We start from the raw sequence: 21,986 nt of genomic DNA, 5'->3' as shown, positions 1-21,986 counted from the left end.
TTTGATGTACAAACGGCTAAAAGAATTAGTTATGCAACACTTATGCTCCGTTTACAGAAGAACAGGAATATAACTTCTAAATAATCCCTCGTTGTTTATACTCTTTTAATAAAACATTACTAAGCAATTTTATAAGAAAGAATCGAATCCAAAGGCTAATGCCAACAGAAGAATGTGAATAATTTTGAAATAATGAACGTTTGCAAAAAATTACCATTTTGAATTGATTTTCGATCGCTGACTTTTAGAGACATTCAAAGTAACTCTTTGACAGACGTATCTGTCGTCCTTTGAAGGGTTGCAACTAGATGATGGTGAATAAAAAAACTATTATGTCAAGATGATTGTTGAATAATTCCATAAACAATGTTTAGGCTCTGCTGAAAGATGCTCTAAGCGTAGAGTCCATTCGGACACTTTAAAAGATTTAATTGGTTTGATGGAGTGTAAACATTATAGTATTGTATGCACAACCCACGTAATCTGAGTTCGAGAGAATAATTTGTCTCGAGCGCGTTGTTCATTGAGCCACATTGTTACGCTGTATTTTCGCCTTAATCAATGTGCAGTTTCTGTAAGGCTTCTCCTGAGAAGAGTATTTCCTCTTTTGTGAAAAATGTCCGAAAGTACAAGGAACTATTGAGTTTACGATTACTTCTCTACAGACACTTAATTATAATGCTGGAAAATAATATTTTTTAGTATGTTCTCTGTAGAAAAAATAGAATGGAAATTGACGTTACAATTACGAAGATTAGGCAAAGATATGTAATATACATGTATGATTACGATAATGCAATTATATTATTGAAAGGATTTTTTAAAACTTTCACAAGAGTCGATGGACGTTGGTTTCTTTTTCTATGGAAGTATTCGATGTGTAGATGTTTTTAGTCTCACAGACGTATATTTTTGAGACTGTTGGTTTTTTTTTGTTGTTGTTATTGAACAAATCATTGTTCTGAATACTAAGGATGAAATTGTTCTAGGACACTTTGCAGAAAACTTTATTGCCGAAGGGATACTTGGCAAAAAAAATAACATATACATTTGATATGATTTATACTTCAATAGTATGTAATTATCTAATAGTCAATACATCTTGATAATTATGGAGTTAGAGACTACCTTTGGAGAGAGAAGTGTCGTTCAAGACTTGACCAGACAACTAGGAGCTTCAACAAATTCAATCAAAACGATTGATCCATTCATATTGTCCATTAAATATCAATCATTGATTGATTGACTCCTTTTTATTTTATTTTCTCTTTCCAATTCATTTATTGGCTTTAGTCATGATTTTTGTTTGAACGGTTCTAATAGTGGTTTGATCCAACTTTTAAAGCATTTCTATAATGAAATGAATCAATTATTAATGATTAACATTTAATCATCGCAAATAATTAAACATTTTTCCTTTTAAAATTTGAATAACATGCTTCAGAATCATAATTACATAGTATTATTACAAAATGTCGATTCGGAAATAAGGTTTTAGTAAAATTATCAGAACATGGGTTGAAATACCGGATCAACCGTTGTTATTTACTCTCATTTTGAGAGATTAAGTGTCATTTTTTTACATTTTTTCCAATGAGCAATGTTGTAGAAAACAATTACCTGTCTATTTCTAAGCAAACCATTGTCATAGTCCCCACCATATGCACACAGTACAAGAAGAAGATTAAAATAAGATCCCTCCTCCACACGGAGTTGCCCTAGAAGGGCATTGGGAGCAGACTGGGGCCTCTTGGAAAGACTATTTACTATGTTTCAATGCTAATTATGTGTTCTACAACATTGCTCGTAGGGAAATTGTACACCTAAAATACTCTTAACCCATAATAGAGATGATAAAATAATAATGGCTGACCCGGTATATGAGCTTTTTTATCTGAGTAGGGATATACCGATCCCAAACTGAAGATGATCGTCCTTAAAAGGGAAGATAGAATAGTCTGAATCGAAGGATATGTGAAATGGAAGCAATTAATAGTCCCATACTAGTATAAAAATGGATACAATCTTCATAAAGAAGATAAACAACACCCGAGTAAAGGATTCACCTTTAGAAGGACAATAATTTTTTGGCAATAATTCCCAATTTAAACCCTATTTCTACTACCAAGAGACTCATTAAGCCTCCAGGATTCCCTTCACCTAATGAGAGCTACATCGGTTCGTCTAATGAGGGGTAACTCATCCCCTTGTCAGGAAGAGGGGGTCGCTCAAAGTAGACAATAGGGGATCATTCTTTTGTACTAATTTGATGGAGGGAATTTTTTCTGTCTCTATATTAATGAAAGGAGGTGATCACCTAATTTGTCATTTAGACAGGAAAAGAATCTCCTATTTAGTCAATCACCTTCTATTTGATTTTTTTTATCTCTTAGGTTGCAAAACCCTAATCCGAGGCAGATGTAAGTTTTTTTATAGATATAAAAAACTTTTCATTATTATTATTTATTAGCTATCCCCTATTTTTTTCCCCTTAGGGGAAAAAAATAGCTTTATACCTGATGTGTACTAACACATATTGTACACTAATAGTACTTTGTGTGTGTCTTTATTTGGCTTCATTCAGCGTAGTTGATCCATTCCGGAACAGATGATGATTTATTATGTATGTTCTTTTATACTATGTGGAGAGTGGAGACACAAAACTTGCAGTTTATTACCCGTTATTTTTAAAGGACAGCTTAAACACACCATCCTCTATGAGGATCTTTCAAATCCAATGTGAATCATTTGTATTGTTTGATCCGTCCTTATCTAGGAATGCGGTCCCTCCCAGTTTTACTAATGTCATTGAGCGTGTTTTCATTTTTTTAATTATTCACTGTTTATAATAGAATAAATGTAAAACAAATGAAAACATCAATATTTTTTGAGGGACATGTGCATTGTGCAATGATCTTAACTTTACCTTAATAAAAACAGCATTCAAGCAACAATAGATTATTAAATTCATATGATTTATTTGCATTCATGACATAATTGCAAGACGTGACCCCGAAATCAAAAGAACTAATATTATTTTTAGGACTGAAGGACTCAAGAGATTGAGAAGAACATCAAGAGATCCTCAATATCAAGGATAGAGAGTTTTGATGGGAATGGAATACTCTATAGTTAAAAAGTAGCAAACCTCAGCTGTTCACTTTTTACTTATTTTAAGTCTATCATTTATTTTTAAATGTTGATTTCACTTAATTATTTATCATTGAACTTTTCTACAACTTAGAACGACAGGATGGCAAATAGTGTAGTCTTGGTCATTATTTATTCTGTCCAGTCTTAAAACCGATCCTATCGGTCCTTAACTGTGTTTCCTTGTAATTTTTTTACTAGACATGTCGATGGTTTATTAAGACAAATTAGAAATATGAGATATGTATCGTTTGTTGTTGAGGTCGATTTTTACTAGAGTATCGGGGAAAGATGCAATGTAGAGCTATGAAAACATACTACATAATAAACGATACGGACAATAGAGAAGGGGCCCACAGAGTAATGAGTTCTACTATGTCCATTGCTTCCCCATAAATCAACCTATATTTTCATTATAATAAGACCTAATATATTTTTACTTAGTTATATAGTTTACTAGCAAAGAATTATCCGGCATTGCTCAGGCGAAGGAGTGAGCGGAAAATAACATTGATAATGGTCAATATTATTTCTTCTCAATGTTTCTAAACCTTTGGCGTGGGCGAGCACTTTAATAAGTGTATTATTATGAATCTAAAAATAAATAAATTGTGTTACTAGCTTCAAATAACTTAACAACGTATATACATGAAAAAAATTGTCTAAGGGAGAATTCCATTTTTTATTTTTTGTCAAAAATGGTCAAATCAAAATTGGGGATGAAAATTGAAAAACACTGCAATATAGTAATTTTGCCATTTATTGGCATTGTAGAGAAAATCACTAACCTACCAAGATTTTTTGTTTGTATTTGCAAAAACAAAAATAAATATGGGGAATAATGTCGTCGAAAAACCCTCAATAAGTTCTTCATTTTTGTAAATATTGCAAAAATGATTTAATAGAATTTTAAGTAAATTGAAAGTGCCATGTTTTCCTTACAAAATTTTAAAAAAATTATGTAGAAAATGCTTCTTGTTAATTGTATTTATTTAAAAAAAAATTAAAAATTAACATTTGATGAAAAAAAAAAAAAAAAAAATTTTAAAAATGACAGATATTTCAGTTCACTGATGAGATAAAATATTGCCTGGCGGATGGGTTTAGAATAAAGGGGTTTAATCAAATCAGAATAAATAGTTGTTTTTGTGTATCAAAACCAATACAATATTTTATGAATTTCAGAATTTTATAGCGCCCCTCTCATCTGGTTCCTACAGTCCGTTCAACAAAATTAGCCTTTTGAAATGTGGTTCTTTTTTTGGCTATCTCACATCCATTGACATATGACGTTCCAAGTAAACTGTTCCTCCAATTCCACTATATACATAAATATTTATGTACAATAACCGACTTTATTTCACGCTTGACCTATTTTCATCGTCTTGAACCCTTTCTTCACACGGATCAGAGCAAAAACAAAAAAAAAAAACACCTTCAAATTTCCATATATAATATTTGAAGTCTTGGAATGGAATGATATTATTATGTATTTAGAAATAAAACCATAAAAGAATTCGTCAAATAACCATATATAATAATTGGAATATTCTTTAGAAGAAAAAAGTTGTATAATAACTACCTATTTATGGAGATTTTTGTTCTTTCTAACGTAACTACGTCCAATTAGATTTCAAAATGGCTTCAAAGGGGCAAAGAAGTGGATTTTTATAATAATTATTTTAATAATAATCGGTTCCTTTTTTTGGGTAAAAAAGAACAAGAAGTGTCGGGTCAAACACCTCGTTATGTTCTAATTTACGATCTTGTGTATGCTTTTTTAACTCCCCCCCCCTCTGTTCTTCTCCAAGCAAAAGGGGAAAAGGGGGAAGGAATTGAAAAATTTACATTTTATAATTTATTCCATTTATAGCTAAAAAAGAAAAGAAGGAATACATAATACTCAAAATACGCTGACGTCATGAAGCAATGGCTTCCACCACGGGGAAAAAAAAGAAGGACAAAATGGAATGTGCCACAAAACCCCCCTTTTCATAATCAAAATTCCTGCCTCATATGTATTTATTAATGCCAAATGTAATTTGTCAAAGGGCTTGCAGATCATCAACATAAAAGCAAGCTGGAATGATTTTTCTCGAAATAAAGTGTGGATGCCAAAATAACAAATTATCCTTATGAACCCTTTGACCGTGTCGCAAATTGTAATTAGAGTAGCTTTGAAACAATTACACACATGGAATGAAAAAAGAAAATAGTCGGCCAATCTATACTGATATATTTAACAAATATCTTTATTAATCTTTTTCTGATAAATCACCAATATTAAATAGATTTATTCTATTCGGCCGCCATTGGCAACAGATACGGCGAAAAACTCTTACAAAAAGAGTTGCAAGCATTGCCAATGAATTTTAGGCTTATGATAGCCCTCTCTTGTCGATGTGCGGATAGCAAGAAAAGTCGGAACTCTATGATGGCCACATTCTCTTGCCCCAAAAAGTGATATTGTTAGCTAAAAAGGTCAGAGCAATTTTTGCAGTGTGAACAGGTTGGCCTTAAAAACCTCGATATAAATGGATGCTGTTAGCCTATAACCCTCCAAGAACCAGATTTGGAGCGTCCTTGAGGGCATCCGTATTAATGAGGAGTCTTTTCGTAGCACTCTCTATGGTCTTGTTGTGCTCTAGCCTCTTCTTAACATTGTAGAGGGTCTTATGAGCCATTTCCGTCAGCCTAGCCACCTCTGTTGAAGTTTGACCCGCACGAAGAAGAGTTGTTGCCCTAAGCCTTGAATCTTGCTGCAATGACATTTCTCGTCGGATTCAAAAGATCAAAAAGTAGGTGGTATTTGAGATACATGGCTACCAATACAATTACAGAAGGTTCCAATTTCCTCACATATGTAGAACCTCTCAAATCAGTGTTTACGTCTCATTTTCCCTCCCTGAATTATGTATAATTGAGGCTAGAGTTGTGAGTACGGAATACTTTTTATTTTTTCCTTCAAATAGGTAGAAAGATTGGCATCTTTCATTTCGTATTTACGTCACGTGAATCTTTATCTATCATAGTAACCTTTGGCGTCGTTTCTTTTTTTATTTTTTAAAGCAGGATGAAGGGACCACGTTAATACCCTTCTCTTCTCTTTCCTTCTGTTTATGAGATCTTAAACGGAATTAACTCCTTCAAAAGTTAGGTAAAGGTGTTGAATGAAAAGAGTGATTTTCGGGTTGAATGACGTTTGAGTTTATCCCAGGACTTTACACACTCAAACTCTCTACTACGTTACACTCAGTAATTATAAAAAATAATAATAATATTTAAATCCGTCTTTTCCTTTCCGTCTCATTTTACAAGAGAGGGAGTGTAGTTACTGTTTGTGAAACACAAACATACATATATGTAACAATGCGAAGATCTATATCTGAGAAATTAATTTCACTTCCTCCTCGGGTCTGTTCCTTAGAGTTACGACAAGTTTTCTCCATCTTCCCCCCTCTCCAATCCCCCTTTTCTTCTTGTGCTAACTTCAAACTTAATTATACCGACACATACACAATGCGTAAAAGAATAGATTTGCATCCACCCTATAATAAAATTTTGATACAATGATGGATGAAGAGATAAGAACAGATTCCCCTGTCCACATCGCTTGTAAGTACAGGGTGGTCCATTGAAATATCAACACTACCAATTCAATAATTAATCATTAATGCTGAGTGATTGAAATTAATTCCTATTTCCATATATTCAAGCATACAAAATTAGTTATGAAACAAAGCAAATCTGAGCTCTTTAACTTATCTAAAATTCTCCAAGACCACTTTCTACGCGGGCAGTAAGTCTAAAACGTTGGAAAGGAAGATGGGCTCTGTCAAAAAGGCCAAATTGGATCTGGATAAGTTAAAGAAAACAGCCCAGGCCAAAGCCCTCAAGTCCATGGAAGAGATCTCGGAGTTTCACATCCGACTGTCCGGAAAGGTATCGAAAAAGTAAGTAGAAAGAGCCTCGTGAGGGTGAATATGAACCTTTTGAGACCAGCAATGAAAGAAAGTTCATTTCCTGCAGTGTCCGTCATCCAAACACTGATACCCTCAAAAGCCACTGTTACCCTGCACTGGGACGCAATGACAGAGAACTATATCCACATCGGGTGCCAGACCTGGAAGCCATAATTGCTGTTAAGAGCGACAAGATTATTTATTTAGAGAGCTCAGATACATATTTATTCATAGTATTAATTTTGTTAAATATTCTTGTTTGAAGTTTAAAGTGTTCATATTTTAATGGACCACCTGGTAAACAGTTTGACCTCTTTTTAACAACCATCATTATTTAATAAATAAAAAATGGATCTTCTACAATGTTAACCCTCCGATCTTAATTTAAAAAACAAAAAAACAATTCCAAATTAAGAATGAAAGAGAAATCCTAACAGCTTTATAAGATAAACTTTCAGGTTGCCTACATTAACCAAGCTCAAAAGACAAGAATTCAGAATTCAAAAAATCAGCATGGCCATTGGCCACCCTGATAATTTGCAGAATGTTTAGGAGAAGAGCTGTCATGCCACTTCTGTAGATCAGCTCCAAGCAGCTGTGAGAAAAGAGGAAGGAGAAAATGATATAAACTAGGAAATTAGCTAAAATTAACTCATATGTCGATCCCCAATTCTGCTCTGAGTCCAACAACAAGGACCCACAATTACAACTCTGCAACAAATCCTCAAGATTCGTCTTTATGAGCATATATGCATGTTCAATCAGGTTTTGAATATAATTGAATCTATTTAGAAGAGGATGTTGACCGCTCAGGAATTAAATAATAATAATAATAACAACGGCTAAGGAAAGGAAAATTCTTTTTTTATACTAACAATTACCAATTAACGGGCCAGCTAAAAAATATAGCGGACGATCCCCACAACCAATCCTCATATAGTAGCAAATGAACGTTATAATAATAGGACAATGTAAAAGTATACATGTCTTGTAATCAAGAAAGTGACAATGAATTGGCTCATACAGATTACATTGTATACTGTATATATTTTGATTAGGTGTATATGTATGTAGTATTATCTTCTGAATATGTATATACATATATACCTATGTACAAATACATGGATTGAGTGACAAAGAAGAAGATAGAAATTAAAAAAGTGTCAAATATTCAGCTTCTTTTCCCTAATCCTCCACTTTCCTCCACTGTTTCTACCCCTCCCCCTTTTAAACCAAAAGATGAACTAGGATAAAAAGAGGTAGTGAGTCGAAGAAGAAGAAGAACCAGCTGCCAAAATCTTAATAAAAACACAAGACGACTCACAAAAAAATAAGAATAATAATAAAAATTGGTTTTCTATTTGGTTTATAATATGTACACAGTCTTCAACATTTAGTCTCCTACTCCTCCTCTTTACTTTCTGAGAATGAGGAAAGATATCTTGGAGCAAGAACGTTGAACAAGGAGACAGAACCCTGTCATGACAACAATTACATTAGTGTATGCAGGATTATATGTTGGTTTATCAGTTATCGGAAAAAATTAGAAAAATGAAATTTTTCGAAAAAAAAAAAAAAAAAAAAATTAGAAAAATTGAACAGGTATCTACAGCCATTGGCAAAAAAATAAATTTTTGTAGAAAATAGCTTCAAATATTAAATTTTTCAACTCACAAATCTACAGCTATTGACAAAAAATTTTTTTTCAAATATTATTTTTTTTTTTAAAACTAATACCTATCCTCAAAAAATTTCAAAAATTAATTTTCAAATATTAAATTTTTGGGAGAAAAAAATTCAAAAATCTACAACCATTGACAAAGAAATACATTTTTGAATAAAAAAAATTCAAAACATATTAAATTTTTTTGAACTTTTTTTCAAAAACCTACAGCTATTCACAAAAAAACTTGAAGTTTTTTTTTTTTTTTTGGAAATAAAGTTCAGATATTAATTTTTTTTTTCCAAAAATCAATAGCAACTCTCCAAAAATTTTAAAAATTAATTTTGAAATATTAAATTTTGGAAAAAAAAATTCAAAAATCTACAATTATTTCCAAAAGAATATAAAATATTAGCTTTTTGCTAAAAAAACATCAAATATTTTTTGATTTTTTTTCTTCAAAAATCAATAGCTATTCTCAAAAGATTTCAAAAATCCAGAGTTATTCATAAAAATTTCCAAAAATTAAATTTGAAATATTAAATTTTTAGGAAAAGAAATTTAAATATTAAATTTTCTAGTAAAAAGGAAAAATTCCTAAACACACCCTGCGGACACCCCTGAATTTTTATTTGGAAGGAAAAATAATTATTCTTCATGTCTTTTTACGTCCATATTCTTACGTACATAAATATTAGGGCTGGGACGGCACGCTAAACCAATGGGGTTTTTTTTTTAACCACAGTACACACTTTACAGTCCATAGTTCGGTACGATGAAATCGTAAAAGGTTATTTTAACAGAATTAATGTAGTTTTTCTAGTTTTTTCTATATTTTATTCTTTAACCCAAAGATTCCAACCTGTGGCCTGCAGGCTGCATTGAGGCCTTTTTAATGTTTAAGTATGGACCACTACTTATTATCACTTCAAGTAGTATTTTTTGCAAAATTTTCTCAATATCACCAATACACGTAGTACGTGCATATTACGTGCAAACATTGAAAAATATTGTCCAAATAAAATAATTTTTTGAACAATTGTCACTCCGGAGAAAAATAAATTTTTAAGAATAGAGAAAAAAAAATTCAATAAATTATTCAGTGGAGCAAATTTTTTTTCATAAAAATAAAAAAAAACCAAGGATTTTAATCCTGCAGACAGTCCTAAACAGAATACCAGATAGGCCTTTTTTTCAATTAGAGGGGTCTTGAAAAATTAGATTATGCCTAAATTTGAAATAAATATGTGTTTAGTAGTTTTGTTTTATGAAGCTATTTTCCTTGAAATTAAATTTGATAGGTTCTGTAGACCATATAAATATTTGAAGTGGCAATGCAGTCCATTATATCAGAAGGTTGGGCATCCCTACTTTTTAATCCATTAAGTACCATGAGTCCCCCCAATTGGGATTCAACTAGTTTTTGCCGTATTATTAAAATACTACAACACAATAACATTTAAGTTTTATTCATATGTTTGGAGGAAAGGTTAATGCTTCAATAATTTAGCTATGGAAATAAATAAATTGATCAAATTGTGAAATGGTACGCGGCTTGCTATGGTATAACAGACAAAAAATTTTTTATAAAAATAGAATTAATGTAGTTTTGAAGTCTTTTCAATGTTTCGTTCTTCGTGCCCTTTGAAAATCATTGGCAAGTTGTTCTTTAAATGCAGCAGATATTGACAATTTTCACCTCTCTTTTTCCCCTTCAAACTTATTGGTATGTTGTCTTTGTTTGTAAAAAAATAAATAACCAACGCAATCAGCCCTTATAAAAATAGGGGTCATTTAATTTTTCCATTAGATTTCAAATGAAATAATATTTGGAAACTAAAAAAACAAACAAACGTTTCAGATCTATAAACTTATTCACGTTCTAAGTTCCGAGTTCTTTTTCATACTGAATTTGTTCATAAATAATCTTGATGAGCCTTGAATTTGGTTTATAGTATGTAAACCACTATAATTTATGGATTAATGTACTATAGCATTTGATCGCCATTAAGTTATGCAACAAAAAGGTTTTAACAATTTCTTAAAATTATTTTTTTTTAAAGTACGATTGACCTAGATAGACTATTGTTTAATTTGTTCAAATTTAAACTATAAAAGTTCACATTTAATGGTTTTTAGTGGCATAATGCTTATAAGTTAAGAAAATCCTGTAATTCTAAACTGATTCACGTGTAATATACATCTTCATAATAATTGTATTTTTGGAATTTGTTTACTTAAACCATTACTTGTATTAATGTAAATAAATCCGTAAATAATGAAACTGAGTTACTATTTAATTACCAAATATTTCAGGTAGTATTATTATATGTGAAAGAAAATTTTTGCGATCAAATTAAACCTCTCATATTGGTTATAAAGCATCTTGACTCTTCCAATTATTCATCATAAATTGTTTAGTTATTAAGATGGTAGCGTAGTTTAATTGGGTTTAATCAATCCTAACAATAACCATTTATGTGAAATGGAGGTTACACATGAATTGGTTTAAAAACCCTGGATTTGCTTAACTTTTTCAGCATCATACCTCTAAAAACCATATAATTTTTTTATCATACCAATTGGTTTGTATAAGGATTAGTCCTTAGAGTAGGATACTTTGAAGTGATTCAAACTCCTGTCCTTGCTAGATATTAGGAAATGAGTTTTGTGTTTATATCCTCAATTTCATAGTTGTTTGAGTTTAATCTAATCGTAATTCAAAACACTCTTAATTTTGTAAGGATTACCACATTCATTTGAGTTTTTATCCTTTTTTTTACATTCGCACAAAACGGCATATTTTGCAAAGTTCTTTGGATAATGTTCATCTGCACATTTTTTTATCATATCACACCTCTTTTTCTGTGAATAAGTGCATGGACCAATTGAAGAAAGAGTGGTTTTCGCTATTGTCCGATTAGTTATTCGCTTCCTCCTAAACAACCCAAAAAAAAAAAAAAAAAAATTGTATGTACGCACATATTAAAAGTAGAATATCAATTGCTTTGAAAATTACAGGGGGGATGTCTACCCTGCCCTGTAATTATCTCCTCTTATTTATTATAATCATTATTGTATGAGAACCTCTCCTAGAGGAGATAATCATAGCTTCTTTCCTCTTCAGAAAGATGGAATTTTTTAACACTTCATAAAGTACTTTTCTTCTCATTCCATTATTATTATTCTGGCATATTATGATAATGATGAGTCCCTCGTAATTTTTTTTTTTTAAATAGTTCAAGATGGAAGTATGATGCACTTTTAACTTTTCACCCTTCCCTTTCTTCAAGAGTCTGCAAAACACTGGGCAGAAAGAGAAGAATGGAAAACACATATTATGATGTACTCCTATCTAAGTAGAATTGTGGGGTTGATCCATCGATTCATAGAAAAATTAGTGGAATTATGTTATAGTTATATAAGAAAGATTGTGGTCCGTGGGTTCTTTGGAAGTTCTGTGCAAAGTCCCAGAAATGGAACTACTCGCGTGTATTGTTTATTTAGTAGCCTCTCTTGGAAGAGCACACACCAACTTTCAGCTATTTCTTTCTGTTTGGGATTCGTTTGAATCGAGGAATCGCTCAGAAAGGTTATGACGATTACCTTTGGATTCGCAAGGAATACTCCTCATCGAATACTTGGAAAGGAGTAAAACAGGTGCATATTATTCACCGTTATTGGACTCTTTGAAAATAGAGCTGCAAGAAAAAAGAATTAGCCCACAAAATGTCTTTTTCCATCACGACAATAGTTATGGTCGGTAAATTAATGGAAATAGGGTTACAACTTGAGAGGCCCACAGGATTCTCACGTACCTTCACGCTTCTGTGATCCATCACCATATCATGGATTTTATCAATGATTTCTGGAGTAGTAACCTCAACAGGACGTTCAGCGTCACTTGTGCCCATACTTGTTATGGATCTAATAACCAGGCTTGAGATACATTGGAGGTATGAATACACAGTCCTCCTAGAGATAATACTCCGAATATTTGAGGAGCAGTGACGGGGTGAGAATGTTAATAAAATAGGATAATCGCAAGAATTACTCACTTAATCACCTGTCAAGGAGAAATTCATTAATTCACTCCATCAGAATCAGCCCTTTGTTACTAAGGAAATAGTTTCCAAGGGATGAAATTCTTTGACATTACCATCTAAATGAGGATGAAAGAGCCAATGGAAACTCAGCTAGGAACTCGTTCCGAAGACACATGAAAACTGAGGTAATAATTGGAGACGAATAAATGGATTTCCTAATAAAGAGTCGTTTGATCGAATAATTGATTAAATGACTACACAATGGGCATGATCTGATGAAGTCAAAGAGTTTTCCAGCCACGTAGAAATAGAAAAGATGATTGTTTACGTCGACACATGGAATTTCCTGAAAATGCACGCACTCTCCAATCCATTTATATAGTGTTTCCTGAATGGATGTAACGAGATAACGAGAAGCAACGCAAAGATTCCTTTAATTTCCAGCGAACAATCCCTGAGTTTTGGTTGTTGTTTTTTTCAAAAATTATCCTTTTGGGCCCAAAACATACTTATAGAGAAATGATCTTTTTTTAGAAAAGAGATCCTTAAAAAAAGTGTTCTTATGATAATTTTTTCTTCAGAGTCAATAATTTTTAAAAATTCCTTCAGCCTCCCCCCTCCTGCGAACGCCCCTGATTCATAATTAAATTTCAATATAATGGAGTAATCAGTATTTTTTTTTTCTTTCTATGTTTATAATAATAAGATGTAATTGGATTTCATTACACTGATTCGAACATTTTACCGTTGAAACCGTTTCAAATTAATCCAGACCTCCTCTCTTCTTTTAACTACCTTACGTTTTCACTTTTTTTGTTTGAATGATTTTTGTGGGACCTAAATAGCTGGGTCATGACCGATCTCATAAAAAAATTCGATCTCAATACATCGCTTTAACAAAAAAAAATTAGACTAATTTAAAATTCGGTATATACTGATTTTATAGATAAATTGACCTATGACGACTGTTGTATCGGTCCTTATTTAGGACCGTGGTCCAGTCCATTCCCACTTGTTCGTACTTACAGAAAGTAAAATCGATTTCTTGTGACGTCATTAAGGGTATTTTTCCTTATTTTAATGATTCTGTTTGATAATAGAATAAATTATATTTGGTTCAGTAAAAAATTATGAGTGTTTTCCCTAGATTCCTTTAGTGAGCTATACATCACGATAAATCATTCGGAGTTAAAAATGGCTTAAATTATTTTTAAAGATTAAGCGTATAGTTAAAAAAAGTTGATTTACAGTGTTGTGTTTGGTGAAGCCAATTCTGTGTTACAGCGTTCTAAAAGGGAAGTTAAAAAAAGAGAAAATTTGTTACATTCTTTAGTATCGCTACGACCAAGGTGAACAAACGGAATAGGCATACAATTTTATTTTTTTGTGCTGTTTATGGACCCAATGCATTATCGAACCCAACAGCAAAGTGTTGGTTCCAACTATTCTCTTCTGGTCATATGGACGTCAAAAATGTCGATAAAATAATGAAAATTGTCGAGTTGGAACGGCATGTGAGCACTTATTCCATTGCCTAGGAACTAACAATTAGCAAGAAACCCGTTTGGAACCATCTAATTAATCCTAACTATATAATCTCAACGTTTGATAACTTTTAAAATGTTATGATATACTAATATAAATATACCTTTTAAACAGTCGGATTTAAAGCCTTGAAACATTTCTCATAAAAGTTAAAAACATGCTCAACATCTATCTAGAAAAAAGATTAATACATGTGTACACACTGTTCATAAACCCATTTGTTTTTGAATGTCACAAAATGGCTTCCTTACAGAAGGGACATTTAATTTAATCATTCTTAAAAACACTAATACAGTTTATCAAAATAAATTTATAAATTCGTCAAAGTAATACCTACAAGAGGGGTTGAGTGAGTGCGTAGAACAAAATCCTTAATTTTTCTGTGTTGTAGTATTTTAATATCTTATACTTTGAGTGGTTTGACAAGCAAACAATCGTTTTAGCTATTGTTTTTGAGCTATATAGTATCCCTCAAATAGTACAATAAAAAAAAGAGGAACTCTGAGTATTTAACTTTATGCTAAACAAAATTTTCAAGCAATACCAAACCCACCTTGCAATGATTAAGGCAGTATTAGATAGTATATTTATGCAAACGAATTAAAAGGCATTACAATTGATTGCATATTTTTGCCCTTATAACAGTGCAGCTGTCGTTTCTCAATTATTTCACAGAAGTGTTTTAACATTTTATATTTTTTTGCCGATAGAAACTACACAATATTAGCCTCAACTGATGACTCCTTGTGTCCTAGGACAAGGAACTAAAACAACTAAACACTAAGTCAGTAATACACGACCTTTTTCCCCAAGGGCCACAAGTTACCACAGCCCCTGAATGAATATATAATTATTAATAGTTAACCCTTCTTCATTTACCGGGGTATTTATCTACTGCATAGACTGAAATATCATTGTAAATTCAGGTGTTAATCATCTTTTTTCTCTTCCTTCCGGTGTGTTTTCTTAATTTTCCTTTTTTGGGGAGTGTTACATCATTAAATTAGTTTATGAGTTATTCAAATATTCAGAGAATATTTCTTTTGAATTCTTATTAGTTAGTCATCCAAACGATGAATATAAAAAGTAAAATGTCTTTTTCCGAATAGACTTTGTAATTTATGAATAATTAATCTATCTTTAACAGTCTACAACATTAAATATTATTTCTAAAAAACTCTGTTATGGATTATGAATTCACTAATATTGAGCATAATGTCAAAAAAGTAGTCAATATGTTCACTGAGGCTTATAGTTAGTGTTGCGTTTGTCCTTATATATTCAATTTAGTCTTAAGAATAAGTCTTTGGAATTTGTCCTTAAAATATCGATGGTTTAGTAAGTCAAAGGAGATTTATGACATATGCATTAAGACTATTGCACATATCTTGCAAATAATATATATTTTTTTTCATTTTCATATTATATTGTTACTTAGTTATAAAATTTATTTTACGGAATAATTAATAGAAGGAAAAACACTTTAATTGACGTCACAAGCAATTTATTTTCCTTCTTTAAGGGGCCAACCAGTTGGATTGAAATGAACCTTGGTGCTAAATATGGACTTACACAAATGTACACACTACTATATTGCTAAAATACCCATTTTTATGTGGAGGGTGACTAAATATCCCAGGGTAATATTCACGTTAATATTAGACGAGTCTTAACATAGGGTTTAAGGAAAAAATATATTATAATTTGGCAAAATTACGTTTATATACATATATATTATTAAAAAAAAGTCTCATGAACGAATCAAGATAAACCCGGAACGACCTTGTCCGATGTTTTTCTTCATCTCATATCAAAGAGCATGAAATAAACGCGCTCGTACGCGCGCAGATTCTTCCATTCTTCCATTTTTTTTATTACTATTTCTTAAGACATGAATACAGACGTCTTATTATTGGTCGAAGATGAAAAGGAAACAAAAAAAAAAGTATACATACATATATATTCTCATTTCAACAACCGCCCATTTATATATAGATATATGGTTTAGAATATACATTCTATAGAAGAGAGTTTGATATCAAAGATACATCTTTCAAGAAAATGATGGAAAATACTTATTTGTACAAAAAAAAAAAATAATATATGTATATATTAGTGGTGAGACTCGGTCCAAAATCGAAATATTTTTTGGGTTCGATCTCAAATTACTTTTTCTAGAGGGATTTGGATCGATGTTCTGATTTATGAGTTCTATTACAATCATATTTTCTACACATTTGGCTTCATATGACATCATTTCAACAGGTTTCACCATTTAAAAAGACGTATGACGTCATTTTTAACAAACTTTATAACTTTAAAGCACACATGATGACATTAAAAATATTATAATTTTGACGTGATATTTGCAAAAAAAAAATCAGTTTTGAAGCACATGACGTCATTTTTATAAATATCACATTTTTGAAACACTCAGATATGACGTCATTTTTAACAATTTTGAAAATTATATGACTTTTTTTCTACAAATTTCATAATTTTAAAGTACACATGACGTCATTAACAATACCTCTATAGAATTTGTGTAGGCAAAATTTTAAATGGGAACCGATCCAGTGAGAATTTTTCTTTAAGATCGAACTTCTTTAAAGGACTGAATTAAATTCACAATTTTGAAACACTCAGACATGACGTCACTTAACCAATTTTACAATATTGAACTTTTTAAAGACCGATCCGAAACAAAGTACTTTAAAGTTATGTTTAAGTTCGGTCCCCTAAAATTATAAGGGCCTCAAACCGGTTTTGGACTTTCACAGACCGAACATCAACACTATTATGAATACAGTATAGTATAAATATAAACGAACCTGAATCTCATTAGCATATATTAAACATTTACTTACTTCTCCCCCCAGAATATTATTGTTGTGTATTTTTTTTCATCATCAGTCATGATCTTGTTATTTTTGTTTTGAATTTTTTTGTTTCTCTTTCATCCTCCTATTGTTTTTGTGAGGAAGGAACAGCTAACAAAAAGGAAGAAGAAGGTGATGACGGTAAGTACATCGTGATGATGTCTCGTATTTGAACGAACAAACGAAAAAAAAAGTGATTCAAGGAATTAATTAAATTAATTTATTATTTTTCCACGAAATTATGCACTTCATAATGTGTCGACATAAATATGTAAGTAATATACACATATACTTGATAAATTATTATTATAAGATTATTAGTGATACCCGTGAATGTCTGGGATGTAAGGAGTAAGCATTTTCAGTATTTAAAAATATGAAACGAAAATTTAAATTGGTAATTAGGAGAATGTTCGAGAGAAGAGCAGATTATTTGCAGGGGCGTCCAAAGGGGGGAGATGGAGGGGCTGTATCCCCTCCAAATTAAAAAAAAAACCCTTTTTAATTTAAAATTTAATATATGAAATTTAATTTTTTAATTTTTCTACCAAAAATTTTATTTTTGGAAAACATCTTTGTTTTTATAATATTGTTTTTCGCAAAAAATGTAATTTTTGGAGAATAGCTATGGATTTTTTGAATTTTTTTTGTCAAAAAAATTAACTTTTTGTGAATAGTTGTAGATTTTTGAATTTTTTTCTCGAAAGAATTCAATTTTTTGATAACATCAGTGGGTTTTAGAAAAACAAAAAATTCTAATATATTTAATTGTTTATGAAAACTTGTGGATTTTGAAATTTTTTTCCAAAAAATTATTTATATTTTTTAAAAGCAGTGGATTCTAGATAAAAATTTTAAAAAATTTTAATGTTTTGTTAATAGCTATAGATTTTTGTTTTTTTTTTTTTTTTTTTTTTCAAAAAAGTAATATTTGAAGAAAAAAAAATGTAAATAGTGGACTTTAGAAAAAAATTCAATAAAATTACATTTTTCTGAATAGCTGTGGAAATATAACATTATTTTTTCCAAAAAATGTTAATTTCTTCTTAACAGCAGTGGATTTTTGAATTTTTTCCTACAAATTTAAATTTTTTAAATATTTTTCCAAAAAAATCAATACTTTAAATTTTTTTGCAAAAACAGTTTATATATATAATCAGTTCGAACTTTACTGTCGTATCTCAATTTGATAAATTTTATAGGAAAAGAAGAAGATAAAAAGAGGATAGTGAAGAATAGTCAATGAGTTCTAATACGACATGTAGGAGCACAAGCTCCAATCACGTAAACTGTTGCGATGTAAAACATCTTTTTTGATAAGAAGTTCCTATTGGTAAACTCGTTTGAACTTTGTACAATTATAAGACTATAATATTTGTTGTATTGTAATTTTTGTATCAACATCACGTGGTATTTTAAGCAATTCTTCAATTTAAGGTTAATTTTTAAAATCTCCAAAAATTGTTATTGAGGCAAAAGTGTTCATTGCCTATTTAAAAAAACCGTGTTATATTAATGTGTTATTGAGGTAACCTCTTAAGCTATATGATTAATCTGATCAAGATACAAAAGTAAAGTTCGAACCAATGATATAAAACGATAAATATGCAGCGAATACGTCTAGCAGAAAAATCTGATCGAGGTAAAATGACTAGCCACTGTTCATATCTGTCCTTAAGACTATCGGTATTTATTCATTTCCTTACGTCATTAATGACGTAACTTTAGGAGTTTTTAGGACTGATATGCGAGACTGCAGTCTTCAGTCCTAAATAAGGATGTGCGCAACACTAATTGACACTATAGGGTTGATCTTATCGAGTAGTACAAATGTTATTATTTTCAATCTTTCATGAGTAAAATTTAAACGGTACGTTTTTTGAGGAAGTGTATTTAACAAAATCATCTAATAATAAGGCTGGGCACAGCTTTTATCCAATATGTGAGCCCTCAGCTCTGATAATTACATCAATACGAGGCCAAAAATCCTTGCAGACCTTGACTATTTAGTTAGACTCGAGCTTGGTACACTCTTTCTTGCTGGAAACCTCTAAAGACGGACCCTCCTTTGAGGAGTAGCTCAAACCCTCTTCTCCAGATCTGCCTAGATAGATTAGTCCAAGGTGTTCGCGTCTGAAGAGGAGGGTGGCCTCTTGTTCAGGTCACAAAATTTCAGAAAGTTGTCTCTCAGGAGGGTCTGAGTCTTAGCGGCGCAATGACAAGGGCTCCGTAGCAGATATTTTGTGTTACAAAGATCTCCTTCACGTCTCTTGTAGTAAAAAACAATCCAAGACTAAATTCTTAATATTAAAATTGTATTATCAATGAATGTTAATGAGGGACTAACCGTTCATTTCTCTCCTCAAAAAGCTATGACAATAACCTTTATAAACCAAAAAAATATGTACGTATGTTAGTAATATAATTGCTGCCCCATTATCCCATCCCAACTGGAGGCGATTTCCAAATAGACAGAAACTGTGGTTATTTCTTTTATAATCCCCTGTGTGTGTGTGTGTGAAATATGATGTCTATTCTGGACCTTGAGGGCAATGAGTGAATATTATAGAATAGAAAACCTTTTCATTACTTACTTACGATTATATCCCATCCCGAGGTGGAATAAAAACAATTTATTAAACAAATATACAACACGTGGTAACAGCTAACTTATTTGTTGATGATCCCTTCGCAAAAGTATATTTGTGAGGATGGTGTTGGAAAGTGTAATAATAATAATAATGATAGCAACTAGGGAGGCTGTGAATAGAATTAATGGAATCTATTTATTTATCGGATTGAATCCTCACGGAGGATATGAGTGAATTGAATGGATGTGAGTATTATTTTTAGATATTAGAAAACTTTCTTTAATGAAAAGAGGAAGGAACAGAAAAAGGAATATCCCTGAAGAATGAATTCTTCCCTTCCTTAGTCATGAAGCCTACAACTATAAAGTGTTATTCTTTTAAATGAAATAATGGTAAGGGGGGGGTAGGTAATCCCTAGTAAAAACAATGGTGGAATTCCATTATGAACATTTATATATACTCCTTGTGCTCTTACCTGTTTGAGAAATTGTAGGGATGTATCCACATACATATATCAAGTGATCCATTAAAATCTAAACAATTTGAATCTTTAACTTCAAATAAATATAATTTATTAATTAACACTAGAATATCAACAAACATAATACTATAAATAGATGTCTGCTCTCTTAATCATGAAATAATGAACAATGGTTATAAATAAACATCTCTCTCAATCAAAAGGGAATCAGATCTGATGGTTAGAGAGGCCAACAACGAATCTAAATGGCTGTATTTCAACTGATGAATAACTTTTTCATATTCTTTACCGACAGGAGTCGTAGTTTTTGGACAAGAATAGAGACACCACCAGACTCTTTGATGTGCCATGCCACGGTGGACCTTGAGACATACACGATCATGGATATCTCCGTCATAGAGAGATCCAGCTGTTCTTTAAATACTTTTAGTGTAGCTTCAGTAGTCCAACTTCTAGGACGACAACTGTTAAGGATTTCTCCAAGATCCTCACGCTTACCCAAGTACTCCTTTGCACTTTTGAGCCGTATTTGTCCGCAACAACTGTTTTTGGTGACATTCTTGGGGCAAGCAAGGTTGTAGTCTGTCGCTTTTGTTGTTTTTGTAACATGGGAATACACTATGAGGTTTTAAATTGAGCGTAAACAAAACGAGGAGACTCCAAGCTCTCTGTAGAAAGAAAAAAATCAAATTCTTGCAGTATACGCTGAGTTATTATGTTTTAAAAATTCTCTCAAAACTTTTACACAACCCAGTAATTGGCTCAATATCGTATTAAATGATAATAGAGCTTGTTTGTAACTCAGTGGTTTTCAAACTGTGCTAAACCTTCGTATAAATGACCTCACATATTCATTATTAGGCAACTTTTAAATCCACGTTTTGTCTTCATTAATTTTAACTAACTCTACGCAGTTACAAATTGGTTATTCCTGAAATAACGACACTGAATTAAATAAGTAATAGTCTTTTTATGTAATTATTTTAATTGAGTTTGATCCCTTGCCTCATCCCATCTTCACCACTCAAAGCATCATACATATTATTTAATAAGAAGTCTTTGATACTTATACACCTACAAAATACTATTTTACATTAGATATAATAATATGAAATAACGTATTTTTTGATTAAAAATTCTCACGAGTTTCTTATTAATTTTTTCTTCCCTCCTCATGAAGGTGCTTATAAATGCCCACTTAATTTTTCGTTCTTTTTCTTAAAAAGAACGAAAAAAAATACATATACATATAATTTAACCCTTTTTGACCTTTATTTCTAGAGCTAACGTCAAAAGTTATTAGATTTAACAACTCAAAAGAAAGAAAAAAAGAAGTAAATGGATTGAATTATTCATTTAATTTGGTGGTGAGAATGTTTCCTTATAAATTTTTGAGGAAAAAAAAAAGGAATTTCAATATACTTACCCATATTTCATTAAGTCATAATAAAATTGATTTTTTTATTAAAAAAAAAAAAAAAAAATACCACAAACCTCATCAATAACCAAACACTTTCAAAAACACATATGATTAATTGACAAAATTTATACATTATAAATAAATACATATTGTGTTGGGACTCGGTTCGAACTTTTATTTCGGTTCGGTATTAAGTAGAGGTGTACCCATGCATTGGAATCGGCTCAATGGTCTCAATTCCAGCGATAC

The sequence above is a fragment of the Lepeophtheirus salmonis genome, chromosome 8 (genome assembly GCF_016086655.4).
Source record: "Lepeophtheirus salmonis chromosome 8, UVic_Lsal_1.4, whole genome shotgun sequence".
Lineage (NCBI taxonomy): Eukaryota > Metazoa > Arthropoda > Copepoda > Siphonostomatoida > Caligidae > Lepeophtheirus > Lepeophtheirus salmonis.
Note: the sequence above shows the minus strand (reverse complement) of the source record.